The sequence below is a fragment of the Chroicocephalus ridibundus genome, chromosome 10 (genome assembly GCF_963924245.1).
Source record: "Chroicocephalus ridibundus chromosome 10, bChrRid1.1, whole genome shotgun sequence".
Lineage (NCBI taxonomy): Eukaryota > Metazoa > Chordata > Aves > Charadriiformes > Laridae > Chroicocephalus > Chroicocephalus ridibundus.
In genome coordinates, this window is record NC_086293.1 from 13689709 (window position 1) to 13707733 (window position 18025).

The 18025-nt window shown below is 49.7% G+C and overlaps 1 protein-coding gene across 3 annotated transcripts in view; it reads left to right on the forward strand.

Moving 5' to 3' along the window:
- Nucleotides 1–13584: 13584 nt before the first annotated feature.
- Nucleotides 13585–18025, forward strand: part of FOXP1 (forkhead box P1) — a 389122-nt gene continuing 384681 nt past the window's right edge. Inside the window, exon 1 of one of the 3 annotated variants that reach the window (XM_063347894.1) lies at nt 13585–13843. The gene's annotated coding sequence lies outside the window, so the exon portion shown is untranslated. Of the gene's footprint in view, nt 13844–14610; nt 14629–15382; nt 15861–18025 lie in introns of those variants that run through there. The other 2 variants (XM_063347895.1, XM_063347902.1) reach the window with 2 other exon arrangements.

Genomic DNA, 18025 nt, shown 5'->3' on the forward strand with positions numbered 1-18025 from the left:
AGGCTTTACCATCTCTTGCTAGCCCCAGACAGGTCTTGCCTACCTTGTCACAGTTACACAACCCAGGCCAGGTTATGTACCAGAGCCCTGTGCCTGCAAGCCCTGACACCCGGATTGGGGACAGCACTGGGACAAACCAAGTCTGCCTGAGCAGAGGTGCTGCAGCTCCGATAGCCGGGACAAGCTCTTGACCTCCATCCTTCAAAGGAAAGGGCCCTCTTACTTGATTGTAGTGACACTCTGGACACCTGCTAGCCAGTAATAGGGTGAAAACTCAATGACCCCACAATAACATCATTATGTTTATTTGCTTCCTTTCAAATGGCTGTAGATATGCAGGATGCTGACAAATGGGACCTGAACTCATGCATTTAGTTGACCAGGAAATAAATATATTGGAGAGACAGTACTTCTTTGGACTCTTTTGAGACTTGGGAGTTGCTGGCCATTCTGTTTGCTGGCTCAGTTTAAGCAGCAGAAATGTCCATGTGTTCTGTCAAAGCACTTTACTTGTGACAGGCAAAGTGCTGCCCTGAACTGGAAAACCATTCAGAGCAAATAAATGCATTAGTTCAATGCAGAGTATCTTATATTTGATACACACCACTTCCTAATCACTTTACGGAACATCTGGATTGCCTTGAAATGAAACCAGTGCTGGCGTCATCTTCAATTTGGACATGGGATCCATTTCTGAAGCCTTTTTCCAGGACAGCACCTCATGGATCTCAGTATCATTTAGGTTGGGTCCTACAGGTCTAATCTAGAGTAAATAAAATTAAGGGTTGCTTCAGTACCGAAGGAGGACAGAAAGTAGTACACAGGAGCCAGCTGAGCCCTTTACTTGTAGTACTTGTAGTCCAAATTGTAGAGCCATATTAAAAAGTGCAGATGTTGCTAAGGAGCGGGGATTTTCCATGTGTCTTTGAAAGAGGGTCTTGGGCCCCTTTCTCCTGGGGAAGTACCCAGTACAGGTGTGTTCTTGCAGGAAAAAAAAAAAGAGACTAATTAACTGCGGCTGTTAACGTGGCATACAAGAGATTGAAATTAAAGCCATTGTGTTGGTAAAAGACGTGAAAGAACACACAGCGTGCAAAGACACTGGCTGCTCTGTGTGAGCGAGTGAAAAGCGGGAGGAAGGGGGATGACATAATGAACGAGGGATGCATTCGCATCGCTGCAAGTTGGGTTCGGCTGAACAACAGCAAGGACTGTTTGCAACATCTTTTTGTCAACATCTGTTTGTCTTTGAGTTCATGAAAGTGGAACAAATCTCATTAATGTTTTTTTTTTTTTTTCTTGTGTTGAAATTTTGCACAATTGTCTCTGTTATTTTGGCAGCCAAAATGATGCTGGAATGTTTCACCTTCTTTTTCCAAGTTTTTGAGCTGAATTGCTCAGTTGAGGTTTGTCACATAAATCATGAGGTTTTACTTCTGCTGCTAGCCAAATCATAATCCTTATATCATAAGCCTTTTGTTGTTTATTGGTTTTTTTTTTTCCTTTAAAGCTCCAGCTTCTGGAATCATGAGAATGCATGAAAATCGCTGCTTCTGCTTTCTGTCATGTGTTTGTTTTTCTTTGAGTTTCTAACATGGAGAACTGTAAAGAAACTTTTGGGTGTCATCTGAAAGATGGGAAAAAAAAAAAAGGAATTCATTAAATTTCTCTCTTTTTTTTTTAATACTAGTTAGATAATTTTTGGAAACTATGAGTCATGATTTTGAATGTTTATATTTGGCAAGGCTGTAGTTCTCTGTGCCGCTCCCCCGTGACCAGGAGCGTTGGAAGAAGCCATGCCAGGCTTGTCTCTGCGGACAAGTTACAGCACAGAGAGCCGGGGTGTGAATTCGCAGTGCCCTAGTTACGTTGTACAGATTCCCCACGTGGATGCGAAGTGTGCAGTACCTGCCCTTTGGAAGCGTTCTCAGGGCATACCTCCACGGGAGTAACACATGGCGTGCAGTTCGGAGCCCCTAGAGCTGACGGCAACACGCTCCAGCTCGTGGGCCAGAGGCAGCACAACAGTTTCATGCTTCAAACCACATTTATTAGCATGGGCACAGGCAGGAGGTGATGCTGCTGTGTGGATATTGAGCATCTCCTGTCTGTGGCCGTGCCATGCGGTTGTGGTGGGTGGAATGCCTTCTGGGTGCTCTGAGTGATGCTGAGCCTCCTTGGGTGCCAAGGGCTGGCTTCCTGTAGCACCCATCCCCTGTATCTCGAGGGGGAGCTGGAATGGCTGGTCCATTCTCTGACCCTGTTGAAGGGGAAGAGGGTGAGGACCTGTTGATCTGGAGGTGGCCTTTCTGCTCAGGGGAGAGACAGGTGTGCTTGGCAGTACTGGAGGGCCACACTGGGAAACCAGTGACACCTGGGTGACCCCTGGGCGACTTCCTGCAGCTTGGGTGACTTGGTTTAACATTGAAACTCGCCTGTGAGTTCCCCATCTCCAGTGGCTGATTGCCATGAGCATGTCTCAGCTCCTTGGAGCTACAGGGTAGGCATCAGTGGGATGGGGAAAGTCTTGGATGCTCAGTGGGGAACACATTGGACAAGCTTGGGACAACGTTGAGGGAGGAGTTTCAAGCCCCTTCTGGCTGTCTGCATCGACTGTAGAGAGAAAAGGGAAAATGAGCCATTGGGGTAGACCTGGTAAGGGGGACAAGGGGGGAAAAAATAGGAATAATTCAGCCCATGGTCAAGGAAGAGCCGTGCTAGCTGTGGGGACCTGCTGCATCCAAGGTCAAGTTCCAGCAGCTGCTGGGGTAACACCAGGAGACTGAGCTGGTGCTGCTGGAGCATCTCCTCTGTCCAGGGTGGGAGGGAGGGAGCGAGCTGCTGTGGCACGGAGCATCGAGCCCCCCCTCTGCCTAGGGGAAAAGGTGCTCTGCCATGGGGACACCAGGATGCCACAGGGTCCACCAGGCCGGAGGGCAGCTGGGAGCGGGCTGAGGTCTCTGCCCCTCAGGAAGCTGTAAGGGATTTGTGTGTTTTCCAAGGCGGCAGAGACAGGATGCTGAGGGGTGGGAGAGAGACAGATTTCCTTCTGCTGTGAATAGACTCGGGGTGGGGGATGGCGGCTCCGGATTAACCCTTGCCTGTTCCTTTCATCTCAAAAATGAAATGGTGTCTTAGGAAACCATTCCAAGAAACTGCAGAAATTGGAGGCACAAAAAGTACAGGGTTGTTGGCAGCAGGGTGATGCCGTGAGTTTTATTATCCCAGTTCTCTCACCCCCAGGCGCGTCTCCCTGGCTCTGGCATTGCTTTTTACTTTGAAGTTTGTTTGTTCAGTGGCATCGCTATGACCAAAATGAACACCAGGGATGCCAAGGGAGAGGCTTATAGGACATTACCTTGCGTCAGACAGAAGCAGCTCGTGGGAGACAGCTGCAGGTTTGGGTACTGTAACAAATTTCCCCCAGAAGCCTGAAAAAGACGGGATTTTTTGTCTCTTACACCAAGGAGTCGGGGGGGGGAAATCTTAGAACTAACTCCTGAAATGGGTCCTGCTCTTGTTAAACAGTGAAGGCTCTTCTGCATCTATTGCAAAGTTATTAAAACAGGATGACCTAGAGGAAGCAGAGGAAAACCCAACCACCACCAACTCCCACCACCAAACCCCGAGCCCTTGGAAATGCTGCGGAAATGGGACCTGCGTGAAGACCTTTAGGGCGTGAGTACGTAAAGATGTTTGGGAGAGGTACCTGGGACATGGGAAGCCAGGGAAAACTACTTTGTTTACTGCACCGGAGTCTCCCAGAGCCGTGGAGAGTCCACATGGCTGAAAGTTGGCAGCCGGGCTGCAGGTGTGGTGAAAGAGCCGTGTTTTCTAAACACGCTAAATACTTATTGCTCCGGCCTTTTGTAGATAAAGATCAGCTTTGACTTTAAAAGAAATTATAGCAAAAGTGCTTGTATCTGGGAGGATGAATACCTGCTTCCAGGTTGGGCTTTGTAGAATCGAACTTCATAAACAAATTATTTGATGCGATTAACTGAGGCAGAGGGTTGATGGAAATGTGCCTCCGACTCTCACAGTATCGGGGTGGAAGCTGTAATGTGTTAGCCAGAGAATTACCCTGGGTAGGAATAAACAGCCAGAAGGTTCTCGGGTGTGAGGTTTCCCATTTAAATAATTTATTCTCTCTGAAAAAACCCACAGCAGAAATAATAGCCCTCCTGAAAGTCTAAAATTTTGCTGAGATTCAAAACACTGTCTTTACTCTGCAGACGTTTGATGTGCAAAGATGGCAGAGAGCAGTTGTGAACCACCGAGAGCCAAAGAATTTGTAGCAAAACATCTGGTCTCTAGGCCCACCAGATAAAGAAAGCTTTCGGTAGTTCTGATAATGCTTCTGCCCTACAGTTGTGCTAATTTCGCTAGGAAAAACGGTCCCTCTACCGACCCCGTTCAGTTTTATGAAGTTTGAAGGTTGGAATCCAGAGATAGCAGCCCACTTGTCCCTATGGTAAATGTGACTTTAAAAAAAAAAAAAAGTTAAAAATTAAAAAACAAACAAACTGAATGTGTTGATTGTCAGGTAGGCAAAAAATACCAAACCCAAACCGGAAAACATTTAAAGTCTGCGATGGAGTGGATGGCAAGGCGAGCTGACCTCCTTGGAGCCTGCTCCCAGAGATGAAAACATTTCCTTGTGCCAAGCGTGCTCTGCGTGTGAGCTGAGTTTGCTTGGTCTCAAGTGGGTGACAGTAGCTTTCAATAACACAAAGGGGAAGATGATTCTCTATTAGGAGTTTTATTTATTATATTTTTTTCCCAACTGGGATATCAGGTCCCTGCCTGGTACCAGAGTTCATTCACAAACTGGGCAAGGCTGGAGAAGCCATTTCACCCAGGATGAAAGTCCTACCACAGATGGGATGTGCAAGGGTTGAATGAAATATTATATTTTTCTGTTTGGAAATAGTTTGTCTGGGACAAAATTGTATGTTTAAGGGTAGATTTGGCACCCCGACGTAGGATTAGCTATGCGTTGGTGCTCCCAGCAGCTGGCAAGGAGGCAACGATGGGAGGACATTACATACTTTGCTGTTTCCTAAAGGCAGAAGGGGAGGCGAGAGCCTTGCAGGGAGATTTCTGCCTGCTGTGCCCTTGGTTTTGTCTGCGTGGTCTACAGCAAGCAAACCTGGGCTTGCTCTGCGTGTCCTCCAGAAGCTGGGCAGCACGATGCTGAGGTCTCAGTGGCCAGCTAACATCACTGCGTGGCCCCCGTCAGCTGGCAGCGCTGGCAGAGGCAATGCTGTGGAGAAATGCTGTGGAGTGTGGGGCAGACGGAGGATGGGGGAGACATGGCTGGGGACACCCCCTTGGCACAGCCTGTGGGCTGTGCAGAGAGTGCAACGGGTGCGTGGGACGATCTGTGCAGGTGACATCCCTCCCTTGGACGAACACTGCCCGTCCCATCCACTCCTGCCTCCACTCCCAGGCTCGAGCTGGAACTCCTACCCCATCCAATTGCTCCAATTAGTGCTGTGGTTTGTTTTTCTTTATTAAGAAGGTTGCTTGAGACCTTCCTGTTTTTGAGATCAGCTCCCTTTAATCTGTCCCTACCCTCATTGAGGTTAACTGAGTTTCTTGCCCAGCAGCTCCTTTGGCAAATTAGAGAGAACCAGCGAGACACTGCCAATAAGTTTTCAACCGTATAGATTTTGTCCAGCAGAGACCGAATAAATTGGGTCATGCTGCCATATGTAATCCCTGCACTTGAGGTTTGACCTAGCTCCTGTGAAAACTAGTGGGCAGGGAGGTGCCTGGAAGCTGGACTGGAGCTATGGCTGAGGCAGCCGAATTTGGAAAGAGCTGGGGTGGAGCTGTGCCCTTCATTTTTGTGGACCGGTGTCATTTGTACAGGAAGAAGATTGATGGCTTCCCGCGGGAGCCCTTGTCTGTGCTGGAGCGTGTCTCAAACAACATTGCCAAGCCACCTTGGGGCTGGGATAGGTAATTATTTTGCGATCAGATGCTGAAATCAAGTAATTAAGTTAATCATTTTACAAGTTCAGAAGAAAATCCATTTATTGCACCTGAAACTTCTTCTCAACGGCTATGTGTAACTCTGTCATCTTCTGCGTGACATTGGCCTTAGGTCTGACAATTTCCCACCAAAGGACTCGCCAGCTTCCCGTGGCCCTGGTGATGCAAGGTCACCTGTTTAGGAGGAGGCAGGATTATTCTGCTTAGCTCTTTTGGGCAGTCAGATGACAACCCTGCAAGTGGTGGTGATGGGCCAACGCGGCTACCGCCATATCACAATTCATACTCGCTGCACAGAAGATTAGTGCGCTAGCAGGGAAGACTCCTCTTTTGAAAAGAGGCTTTAAATGATGTCAAGAACCACCACAATGATATGGTTTTTACATAAATAATAATTAATTACATGTAAATCAGACTTTTCCCCACCCCTTCCATTAGTATCGTCTTCGCTAAGCTCTCTGTCTTGTTTCTGTCCGCTCACTTTGACTAGTTGAATGGCAGCAGACATCATTTGCAATGCTAACGTCAGATACGGGTCAAAATGGACAAGGAAAACACAACCCGGGGTTTTATCAATGCAATAACAACCAGTTCTGTCTAGAGATGGCAGCGTACCGGGGTTTAACCTCTTCACTGCCACATAGCAAGAACCACCAGGAATTTCCTTTCCTGGTTTCATCTTCTGCTATTTCTAACTAACTTTCAGCCCTGTCCTTCTCCTGGCTGCTGTCTTTTTTTCCTCTCTCCCCTTTCTGGTGTTTACTAGAGCATCTGGTAGCGTTTATCTCCCAAGACACAGGAGACTGCTGTTTTCATAGATATGTAACTAGAGCAAAAGCTTTAATCTTTGTTGATGTTGGACTTTTGGATTAAAAAAGAGACATAATAGTGGAAAAATTAAGATGAAATAATATTGCAGCATAGTACACTTTGGAAACAGCATCAACAGAAAATCCTTCATGGGGGAAAAAGTTGCAATTACTGCATGTCTTTCACAGCCTAGCTCTGGGGAAGGATCTCCCCCTCTCTCGTGGGGAGTGCGGGACAGGGAGTGAGGAGACCATCCATCCCATTGAGATGGGACTGGTCATCCCACTGTTAGCTGGAGATGGGACTGGTCATCCCACTGGAAGCTGAAAGCATGGCATGTCCCTGCAGGGCTTTCTGTGTGTGCTCTGCAGCCGGGGTTCGAGCAGGTCCAGAAGTGCCAACAAGACGCGAGAAACCTGTCTCCATCGCATCTTGCTTCCAATAGAGCCTTCAGTAAGGGTAGGGAAGGAGCTGGTCTGACCTCCAGCAGAACCAGACTACTTATGACCGGGTTTTGAAGCCCCTGTGGAGTATGGGCTGTCCTGGAAGTCAGAGGGAGGAGATGGTGTTTGGAATTGGATCTCTCGCTCTAGAGAAGTACGCTGGTTTTCTCCAAGAAGCTTCAAAGACGCTGAGACTGGGTTAATTAGAAGTTGTCAAGATACAGCAAGAAGCGGTGCTGTCATCGGAGAGATGTAGAAAGCGTTACAGAAATCTGGTAGCAAAAGGCAGGTAGGTGTCTGTTATCTGCACAGGGGAATGCAGGACTCTGGCACTTACAGCAAAGATCTGATTTGTTGCCTTCCCTGGGGACCAGGCAGTGTCCCAAACCTGCGGCGGAGTCAGCTGTGCTGGAATCAGACGTGCAAAATCCGGATGGCTGCTGGTTTCATAGCAAGAATATATTCACTTGCTAATACCGTAAATGCTTCGTGGTAAATTTTTATTACATTTTATGTAATTCAGAGTATTTTAAACTAAACGCCGTATTTCAGGTGCAATATACTCCTGATTTCCACCCCTGCCCTCCTGCTAAGTAAGGTGTAAACCTGACCGAGAGCTCTCCAGACTTCTCGGGAGAAAACAGTTGAAAACCCTCGCTTTGGGAAGGCAGCGAGGCGATGAAAGGGAGCTTAGCCTGCAACTCTGTTAAGGCCGTAATGAACTCGGCTAATAAATTACCTAATGTCACCTTAGAACAGGTCCCTGGCAGCCTGTCACACGGCAGCGCGTCAAGCTGGGGACGCGCAGTCGGTCTCTCCTAACCTTTGTACCTCCCCCCGCTAACCAGGGAACTAGTTCTGGGAGAGACCAGCCCTGCCAAGTCCTGCCAACCCAGCGCTAAAATATTAATAAGCCAAAGAGGAGCTGACGGGTGGCCACGAGGCTCCATCGGGGAGAGGGCTGCTGGCCCCCGCACAAAGGGAATGGCAAAAGGGGCTTTTGCACGGAAAATTTCGCCCTTTTTTTTTTTAATTTTTTTTTTGCATGCAAAAATGCAGATTCAGCAGCACCAAAACGGTTTGTGCACACATGCCAAACTTGTCATTTATAAAAACTCAAAAAAGCTCTGACAAATGCTGAAGCTGTTAGTTTTGACACTTCTGACATGAAACACTTTGATTTTTCATTTTGAAACTACTTTGTGTTCAAAATGTCCTTTAATTTTATTTTCAAGCAAGGGGGTGTGTGTGTCTTTTTTTCTTATTCCCCCAAAAAATCAAAATTGAAATGAAATCTTTGGATTGACTCAAAATGAAATTGTTCTTGGATTTTTGGTTTCACCAGGTTGGTTTTTTTTTTTCTTAGATGTTTGTGTGTGGCTTTGAGTTGCTCTTTTTTTTTAACCTTCCTCCCCCTCCCGCCCCTCCCCCCGCCCCCAGTTTTGCCAGTTGGTTTATCAAGTGCCGCAGTGAACATCAACCCCTTCGAAGGGGCACAGCCAGCACAATAGAGTATTTCTTTTCATAGGTGTCAGTTGCAAAAAAAAAAAAAAAAAAAAAAAAAAAATTAAAAAAAGGAGCCTTGCGTTTGCTTTCCAGGAGATTGAGTTCATTTTCTATCTTGACTGGGATAAATAATAAACAGTTTTTTGGAGTTTTTTTTGTTTTCTGTGAAGGATTTTGTTACGTTATCTGTTTAAACATTCCGTTATGTCTTAGTAATGTGAATAATGATTATTCCTGTGCTTCTGAGCTCTCCCTCTTGGCTCAGGCGCCGGAGGTTCAGGAGACACCTGGCATTGTTGACAGAGCGTTGAACTTGAACGCCTCTCGCTGTGACAGGGCAAGCCCAAATATTTTGGGAAGAGTCCTTGTTATGTTACGACAGGGGTTGGTAGCACTGATGCCGGGGATGGGTTTTGCTTCAATACTGAGCTGATTACGGCTGTATTATTGGAGGAACGGCGTGAACTTTGGCAGGTGGGCTGCTGGGAGGAAGGAGGATTGGACTTGGGCATTTCTTCTTTGTAGGATGCGTTGAAGGTCGTCTAAAAGATGCCAGGTCTCAAAAGAGAGCAGGAACGGGAGGCCTTGAAAGATATTTTCTTATGGGTGAGAAAGGGAAAAATGAAAGCTCTTTTCCAAGAGAAAACAAATGATTAGTATAGTCCCTATCTGCAGACAAATACCTGGGGAACAGTTTGTATTAAAGTAGCTTTTTAATCATATTTTTCATCCCTAAAGGCATTGTTTGCTTCCCACACTGTACATCTTCCCACTAGCTTCCTCTCCAGCCCATCTCCTCTCCTGGAGTCAGGCCGCATCTTGGTAGCGCTTTGTGCATCTCCAGCACTGCCCGAGCGTCCAGCTCGTGGTGTTCCCGATTAATTGGTCATAGACTTTCAACAAGATTGGATGTCTTGTGGTGTTTGCCAATTCACGTACCGCACGTAATTATATTCAGGAAGCAATAGGAATTAAATGACATTAATTTCCATGAATATTCATTTAAGAATCTCTACCAAATTCAGGCAGATTAATAGTCCAGTGCAAATACGCTGGCTATTCATTGCCCCCACAGGAAAAGGAAATATGTATTGGCTGGCAGCTCAGGACGAATGGAAATGTGCTGTAGAAAAGTTATCTCTGGGTGGCTTCTGATACAGCAGCGGTCGGAGGGACGCCTCGAGGAGTAAAGGGGATTAGTGTGGGTATGGCTTTGGGGAGCCTTTCCTCTCCGCTGAGGAACCCCGAGGAATCTGGGGTGAATCCGAAACTCGCGTCTCTGCACTACCGATGCAAATCCACGGCAGCTCTGACTGCAGCGGCGCTTCCCTGGACTTGCAGCAGAGCAAAACGCAGTTTATTTTGTGCCTGACTCGTGCTGCGCTGTGTGTGAAGCCGGCCCTCAGCCTGCTCTCCCCGGGGCAGGACAGCAATTTCTCTTCCTTGGGAGACACAGTAAGGAGTCAGTGCCGCTCTCTGCCGTAGCCAGCCCGGCACCGGCCCTCAGGCTGGCTACGGGACAGCCCCGTCCTGCTGGGCACCACGTGCCTCCTGGCACACGGAGACTCCATTCGGCTACAGCTCGTCCCCTTGGCACAGGCCAGGACATGGCATCCACCGTGACCAGGGAAATCGGGAAAGTCTAATAACAAAAGCAGACAAGGGGTGCGAACGTGTTTGGAAAGCCGGCATCAGAGTTTGGGATGCCAGCTTGTGTAGACTAGAAACTACAATTTTAAAAATTATCTGGGACTAGTTACAGTCCTCATTTGGGAGGACTTATTTATACATTTCCTTTTGTCAGACAAGCCAACTTGAGCCCTTGGGTGTGTCAACTTATTTTTATCTTTTTGTGGGATTTCCCCAGTTGGAGGGGAGCTTCCACTCAAGTCAGTGCAAGTGTTGCTGGTAGTATTGGGCTCAGCCCCTAAGCTGGATGTTTATGCCTTTTAAAATGCCCCCCTCATCACCATGTCAACCCTTCCCATCCTCAAAGTTATCTGGGCGAAAGAAATGTCTGGTGTCATTCACCTCGCATGGTGTGTGATGGGCAGAGGTCAACTTCTGCCTTTTTGAAGGGATCTGTTGCCGGACTATCTGACTCGCTCTGACTCTACACCCAAAACCAGGGAACGTGGAGAGCAGCAACCGCTGACTTCCCTGGAATGGGTTTTGCTGTGAGCTGCGGTACGTGGGTACTCGCAGGTTCTCTTCTCCTACTGAGCACCATGAGAACGTTGGACTGACTTGAAACAAAGTCATTAAATCATAAAACCAGACTGAAAGCAACATATATTTCTCTTTAGTATGTCCACCAACTTTTTTGGGGGGAGACAATCTTGACTTTTCACGCCTGATGTAAAAGGTAGGATAATAGCTGAGTACCCACATGGGCTCGGCACCTACGCAGGAGCACAGAGTGGTCCGGGAACCAGCCGTGCAGCCTGGTGATGTGTTCTGCAAAGCCTCATAAACCAGTGACTAAAGCGGAAAGGACTCCAAGGCCCGGCTCCTGGGACATCAGAGGTGTGGCATTACAGTAGCTTGGAAAACATTCTGACTTTAAAACAAGTAACACCTATAATTATGGAGGCGTCATCACCTTCATCATTTTTTTTTGAGCTAACAAGCTGTAGTTGTAGCCTGTGTACAGCCTTGCCAAAATCTGCCACGCAGTTGCTCTTGGGATGGTTCTGCTGGTGGTGGGAATATCAAGCATCTTTCTCCAGGCACTTGTAAAACAATACAGCAGTAAACAATTCAAGTACAATTAGCAGCTACATTGGCGGAGGGGGAGGGAGAAGTCCCACCGCTGGTATTGTCTATGGAATTAATCATGTTTTACAGAGTTGATGTACTGGTTTAGATTTGCAAAGTTAAAAACAGGAGACAAAGAAGTTTCCAATAAACAACGTTTATTCCAGGATGAAACGTAAAACAAATATTTTTTAGAACACTAAGGGTGGGGAGTGTTTAAAAAAATATGCTTTTTTAGTAAGTTCATCTCGCTTTTCTTCCTACTGAAGGAACAGATGAACCAAAAAAAGTATAAAAATCTAAATGACTGAAGCTCGAGATGACGGTAAGTATTTGGCTTTTAGAGCCGGTGGTCCCTCCCGGGCACACAAATCCCGGTGTTATCTGCGGTTCCCGGGCTGGGAGGGACCGGCTTGCAAGAGTAACCGGTTCCCGGTGCTTTTTTCGCCTTTCCAGCAGCGCGGCGGGGCGACCGAAGCGCTCCGCTCCCGGGCTGGCAGAGATCGCTCTGAAAGTACGGCGCAAACATCATCTTCGCAAATATTTATTTGCAGCGATTTTCCCCCTCTTAATTATTTAAAATATAATGAATTAGGCATAAGTACCTTGCCATTACTGTAATTTAAGGTGTTAATTGCCGCCGGAGCGGCTCCCCGCCGCCGATGGAGCGTTTCTGCCGGGAGGTGTCGCCGCGCTCCCGGCCCTGCGCGCCGGAGCCGCCGGGGCGGGCGGGGGACGGGCCCGCTGCGCGGCCGCGGGGCTCCGCCGAGGCGCGGTTCTCCCCGCGGGAGCGGTTGGCTGCCCGTTTATCACTTCTGGCGGTGTTTAAAAGCCAGCTCCGGCCTGCGTGTGTCAGTGCTGGGGATGCCAAACGCCACCACCAAAAAATAATAAAAAAAAAAAAACAAACCAACCCAAAAAACAAAGAAGGGGAAGAAAATTGCGTTCTCGCAGGTCCCCGCGGTCGGAAGAAAAAGAGTTTTTCCCCGAACAAAGTCGGCCGCTCGGTAACTCCCCGGCCTGCAGCGCCGGGCGGGGAGGCCTCCATCCCCGCGGGGATGGACCGGCCCCCGCTCCTCTCGCCGCCGCAGTCCCGGGGGAGCGCAGGATGCTGCCCGCTCGGACGCACGGCCGCGCAACCTCCGCGTTGTCCGGCCGCCTCCGAGCGAGCCCCCGCGGCCGCCGGTTGCCCCTCACCCGGCCCGAGGCCGCGGTGATGTTAAACTTCCCGGGGCCGGGGGGGACCGGGCGGCCCCGGCTCTCGCCCCCGCTCGACCTCTCTCCGCCGGCCCATCCGCGGGAGCCCCAACGGCGCGGCCCGGAGCGCGGCCGTTCCGCGGGGCCGCCCCGCGCACCCAGCCGGATGACGACCCGCGCTCAGCCCGGCCCGCGGGTCGGTCACTCCCGCTCAGCGGCCGGTGCGCGCCGCTGCGCACCCGCGCAAGTGTTTCTTAAGCAGTGTTTGCGCCAACAGCGGCGTGCGCTGCGAGGGGCAGCGCTGGCAGCGGCCCGCCTCGCCGCTCCGCGCAGGTAAGGCGGGCTCCGCGGGCATCCGCGGAAGGCCCCGCGAGGTTTCCCGCGCCCCCCAGCTACGCGGACCCGACGCCCTTCGGCGTGCCGCGGAAAAGTTGCTCGGGGGGCGCCGCACTGCCCTCCGCTGAGGGGGCGGCCCCGGCCCGCCTGCCCCCGCGCTGAACTCTCCGCAGGGGCGCGCAGCGGTGCGCGCCGCGGTCCGCCGCCACTTTCACTTCCCCGCGGGGCCGCCCCGCCCCCCCCCCCCCCCCCGGCCGTCCTCCGCGGAGCCCCGCACCTGCGGGGCTTCCACCCCTCATCTCCCCCCCGCGCCCCCCCCCTTCCCCTACCGCTTTTATTATTTTATTTTTTTATTATTATTATTATTTTCCCCTTGCACCGAGCCTTGTTTACCCAGCAGGTGGATGTGACGTCAGAGACTGACAACAGCAAAAAATAACAACATCTCCCTCCGCGGGGGTGTCGCGGGGGCCGCCCCCCCGGCCCGCCCGGGCGGGCGGCGGCGCGGGGCTTGCGCGGGGCGGGGAGGGGGGGGCGCGGGGCGGTGCGGGGCGGGGGCGCGGCGGGGCGGCGTGCGGGGCCCCGCGGGCGCGGCGCCGAGCGGAGGGCTCTATTGTTATTTACCGAGCGGCGGAGCACGCCGCCGCCGCCGCGCCGCCCGGGCTCGGCGTGCCGGAGGGACGGGAGGGGAGGGACGGGACGGAGAGGCAGCTCCGCGCCGCTCCGCGCCGCCGCCCGCCCGCCCCGCGCCGGGGGCCGCGCCGTGCTGGGCAGCGGCAGGCCGAGTCCTGCGGGTGAGTCCGGCCCCCCCCGACACTTTCGCCGCTCCTCCGGGGCTGTTGCACTTTCCTCCCCCCCCACCGCCGGCCCCACGTGTCCGCCTCCCCCCACCCCCCCCGCCCGCCCGCCGGAGGGGACCGGCGGTGCGCGGGTGCGGAGCCCCCTCCCCGGGCTGCGGAGCTGCTCGCACCCCCTATCCGCCCACTTTGGAAACTTCCCCCCCCCTCCCCCCCCGCCCCGCTCTGCGCGCACCCTCCGCGGAGAGCGGGATGCAGTGCCTCTTGCTCTCCCCCCTCCCTCTTTCCACCCCCCTCCCTCTGCGCTTTCCTCGTGTTTTCCGCCGGGTCCCCCCCGCGCCGCCGCGCAAGGGGCGCGCACGCCCCAACTTCAGCACTCGGGGCAAGAAGTTGCGGCGGGGCCGCGCCCCCCCCCCCCCCCCCCCGTACCCTCCGCGCTCCCCCCGCACCGGGCCCGTCCGCCCCTTTCCCCCCCCTCCCCCGGCACCTGTTGCGGCTTTCCCCCCGCGCAGTCCCTTCCGCAGGCGCGGAGCTCGGCGCCGCGCATCCTCCCCCTCCTTGGGGCCCGCTGCGCCCATCCCCCCCACTTTTTTTGGGGGGGGGAGGCGAAGTGTTTGAATAAACATCCGCGCCTCCCCATCCCGGCGCAACTTCTGGCTGCGCGGGTGCGGACCGCGCATCCCTCACGTCCCCGTCCCCCGCGCAGAGCCGCGGTGCGGAGCCTCGGGACGGAGCGGCGTCTCGCTGCGCGCCGCGGAGCCGGGGGCGGCCGCCGGCGCCCGGTAAGTCTGGCCGCGCCGTGCCCCGCGCACCTGCCGCCCCGCGCAGCTCCGCGCATCCCGCCGAGGGTGCGCGCTGCAGGCGGCGTCCGAGCGGCGTGTCCGCGCCTCTCTCCTCCCCCCGCCCCGCGTTTTTTTTTTTTTTCCTGGGAAAAAAAAAAAAAAGAAAAAAGAAAAAAAAAAGCGCTGAAGGCCGGCTGCGCGGGCAGGGCTACGCGGGGCGCAGCGGCGGCCCCCTCCCCACCGCCCCGCAACTATTAATTATCCGGCGGCCCCGGCGCGGAGAGCATCGCCGGGCTGGCTGCGGAGCGCCGCGATTTTAGCGAGTCTTCCTTCTGCCGCTTCGCTGTAATGATTTTAATTGCGTGGTTTTTTTTGCTTTGAGTGAACTGAGCCGAGTGAGATTACGTCTTTTTTTTTTTTTTATTACTTTTTTTTTTTTTCTCCTTCTCCTTTTTCCCCCCGATTTCCCCCAAAGGCTGGCAGCAGCAGCGCTCAGACCTCCCCGTACCCACCCGAGGTATCAGCCGCCTGCGAGCGCTCTCAGAGCCGCTTCTCTAGAGAAGCCGGAGCCCAACTTCTGTGCTCAGAAGTTTTAAGGTTTCATTTTTAGTAACCGTTCTTTGAGTGAGTAATGTATCTCTACTGCTCGTAGCGTGCTGTCTACACAATGTAGCCTGCTGATTTCTAGGGTGCTGGATGGTTATAAATATTAAAACAATTCTCTAAACTTGGTTTCCTTTCCGTATAGTTTTTCTAAACTTGCGTTTTACCTGCTTTGACCAAACGTTGATGGCACTAATGACAGCTTCTTAATTAGACAAAGTTTCAAGAATGTCGACGAAGAAACTTGCTGCTTGTGCTCTTAGTCCACGGTTTGCTTTAATGTTTCGGCGGAGGGAAAACAGGCATTCCACTCGATTTAGTATTATTTTTACAGTTTCCGTTACTGCTGAGAAGCTCCTACTTTTTGTAAGTTTGAGAGAGCCTGAAATAATTCAAGTTCTCAGAGAAGCGAGCGTAGGCAAGGAGGTACCGTGCATCTTTGCAACTAGATTTGGGAGAAGAAGGGGAAATCAGGGCTACTGGTTTCAATTTCTCCCTCTGAATCTTTTTCCCTGCACATTTTATTTGAACTATCTCACAACCATATTGAATGGAGCAGGGCACTGGGGGAGGAAGCTCTTCACTAGTTACCATTCAAAAGGTGTCGGCTAAAATCTCATTGCAAAAAGGTATTGTAGCTTTAACATCTTGCATTGGCAGCATTCTTCCCCCTTAGTCTTTGGATTAGTCATTGTATGAGAGACAGAAAAAAAAAAAATCACTTTTTTTTTTTTTTTTTCTGGAAAAAGTAAAGTAAACAGCCTCCAACAAGTGAACCTTGACAACCCAGATTAAGGAAGGCAGGAGAGATCAAACAAAGCTGCTGCTGGGCTGTTGTCAGGAGCTGCCTCACTGAAAGCTCTGGACTATTCGATCAGGCAGCAAGGCTATATGTTCACTTATGCAGAAATGGACCATTACAAATGCTGATCTTTGTTGTGAAACCAAAGGATAACTTTGAGAAAAATAACTACTATTTCAGACAAGGCTTTCTGTTGCTTACGATTTTGCTTGCAAAGTTAGGTTTTTGTGCATGGGCTGGGATTTGGGTTTGTTTTGGTTTTTTCCTTTTTTTTTTTTTTTTTTTGAGTGATAGTGGTTTGGAGTGTGTTGTGTACACTTTCAGAGAGACTTAGGATTTGATTTTATTTATGCTGTCTACAGCTGCAGAGAAGGAGGCGTTTCAGTAGTGTAATGTTGAAAACCGTAAAAGTTCAGTGGAATTCAGCTCTTATTTCTGGATCTCTGAATTGTAAGGAAACATGGATTTATTTTCTTTTTCTTCTCTGTGTGTAAGTGCTGTGCTGATGTATAATAGAGGAGTTTGGTTGTGATTAAGCATTGTGTGTTGTATGACTGCGTTTCTAGAGTTCAGAAAACTTGTGATATCTTTCCTTCAAACGTATTACCAACCAGTCAGGATGGCACCTTATTTTTGATATGCCAAGGTTTTTGCAAAATTGTGTGTAACTTGTCTTCATGGCTATATTAGACAGATTCTGTTACTGTGTAGCTTTTTAGGGGAAATAGTAGTAAAGAGTATTGACCAATACTTGGTTTTAGTTCAGTAAATGTTTAGTGTTTAAGTATTACTCAAACTTAACCAGTGGGAGTTAGGTTATTTTTGTTGCTTGACACTTTCATGTTTGTATCCAAACACTTCACTGTAAACTTTACAAATATGCCCCCTCGTTCATTTCTTTCAAGTATTCCAAAACAATGGCAATACCTATTAAAAAAAAAAAATCTGAGGAAAAGGCTGTTACCCTAATGTATATTAATCAGGAGGAAGACCAAGTGCACATCTACTGAAGAATTAAGAAATCCAAAAGCTTTTTGCATAAATATTTCTTTAATTAGCAGTGCAGATCACACAATAAGTACTTTATACTTTTTATAAGGTAAGGTTTCATAACCATCCTGTATAACTTATAAAGCCTGTAGATTTTTATGGTATATGCTTTAATTAGACAGTAAAAAGTATGTGTGTTAAACATGCACATGTATGCTATTAAGCCATTTTGGGTAATGTGTAATGTTTTTAAACATCTATAAACATTTTCTGCTTAAATCAGTCCCACCGGTAATCCTCACGCAGCTAGTTTTTGTACTGGTAAGCGAAGGAGCAGGAAAGTTGTGCAGAGAATTATGCACTGGGCATTATCGCGCAGCATATGCTGCAATATGCTTTTTTTCTTGGAGTGGATCACCTTTTTTTAAGAGCTCAAATTTGCATTATCATCCGTGATATGATATACTGTAAACATTGGGAGCTCCAGAACTATTCCTGTTTCTCAGCATTGTAAAAAAAATTAGGAAAAAAAGGCTGGTAGTAAAAAGGCAAATTTATGGAATGCAGCTTAGCATTTAGTATTTGTACTGCTTGTGGTCATTTATGTTGAGAGATTGAACCGGATAATGTAATTCCTTTTGTGAAATATCTGTTGAGCATGTATTTGTATATCAAAGGAAATAACATATGCACACACATATGTAGGATATGTATGTAAAATACAGTTATTTCTGCAAGGCTGTCCAGTTATTTATAGGGCATAATGATACTTCTGTCATCTTAAATTTTCTCCGAGAAGCTTTAATAAATTTAAATAGATTATATGCTGTCAGAAAATAGTATAAATTTTGTTTACGATTCACTTGCTTTAAGGTACTTATACTAAAGAAGCTCATTTAACCCCAAGACTGAGTAGCATTAAGTGGTGAGAGGAGTCTGCTGAAGAGCTGCTACTGCCCTTTGCTCTTGTGATAATCTTAAATTACTACAGTTTAATTGCAA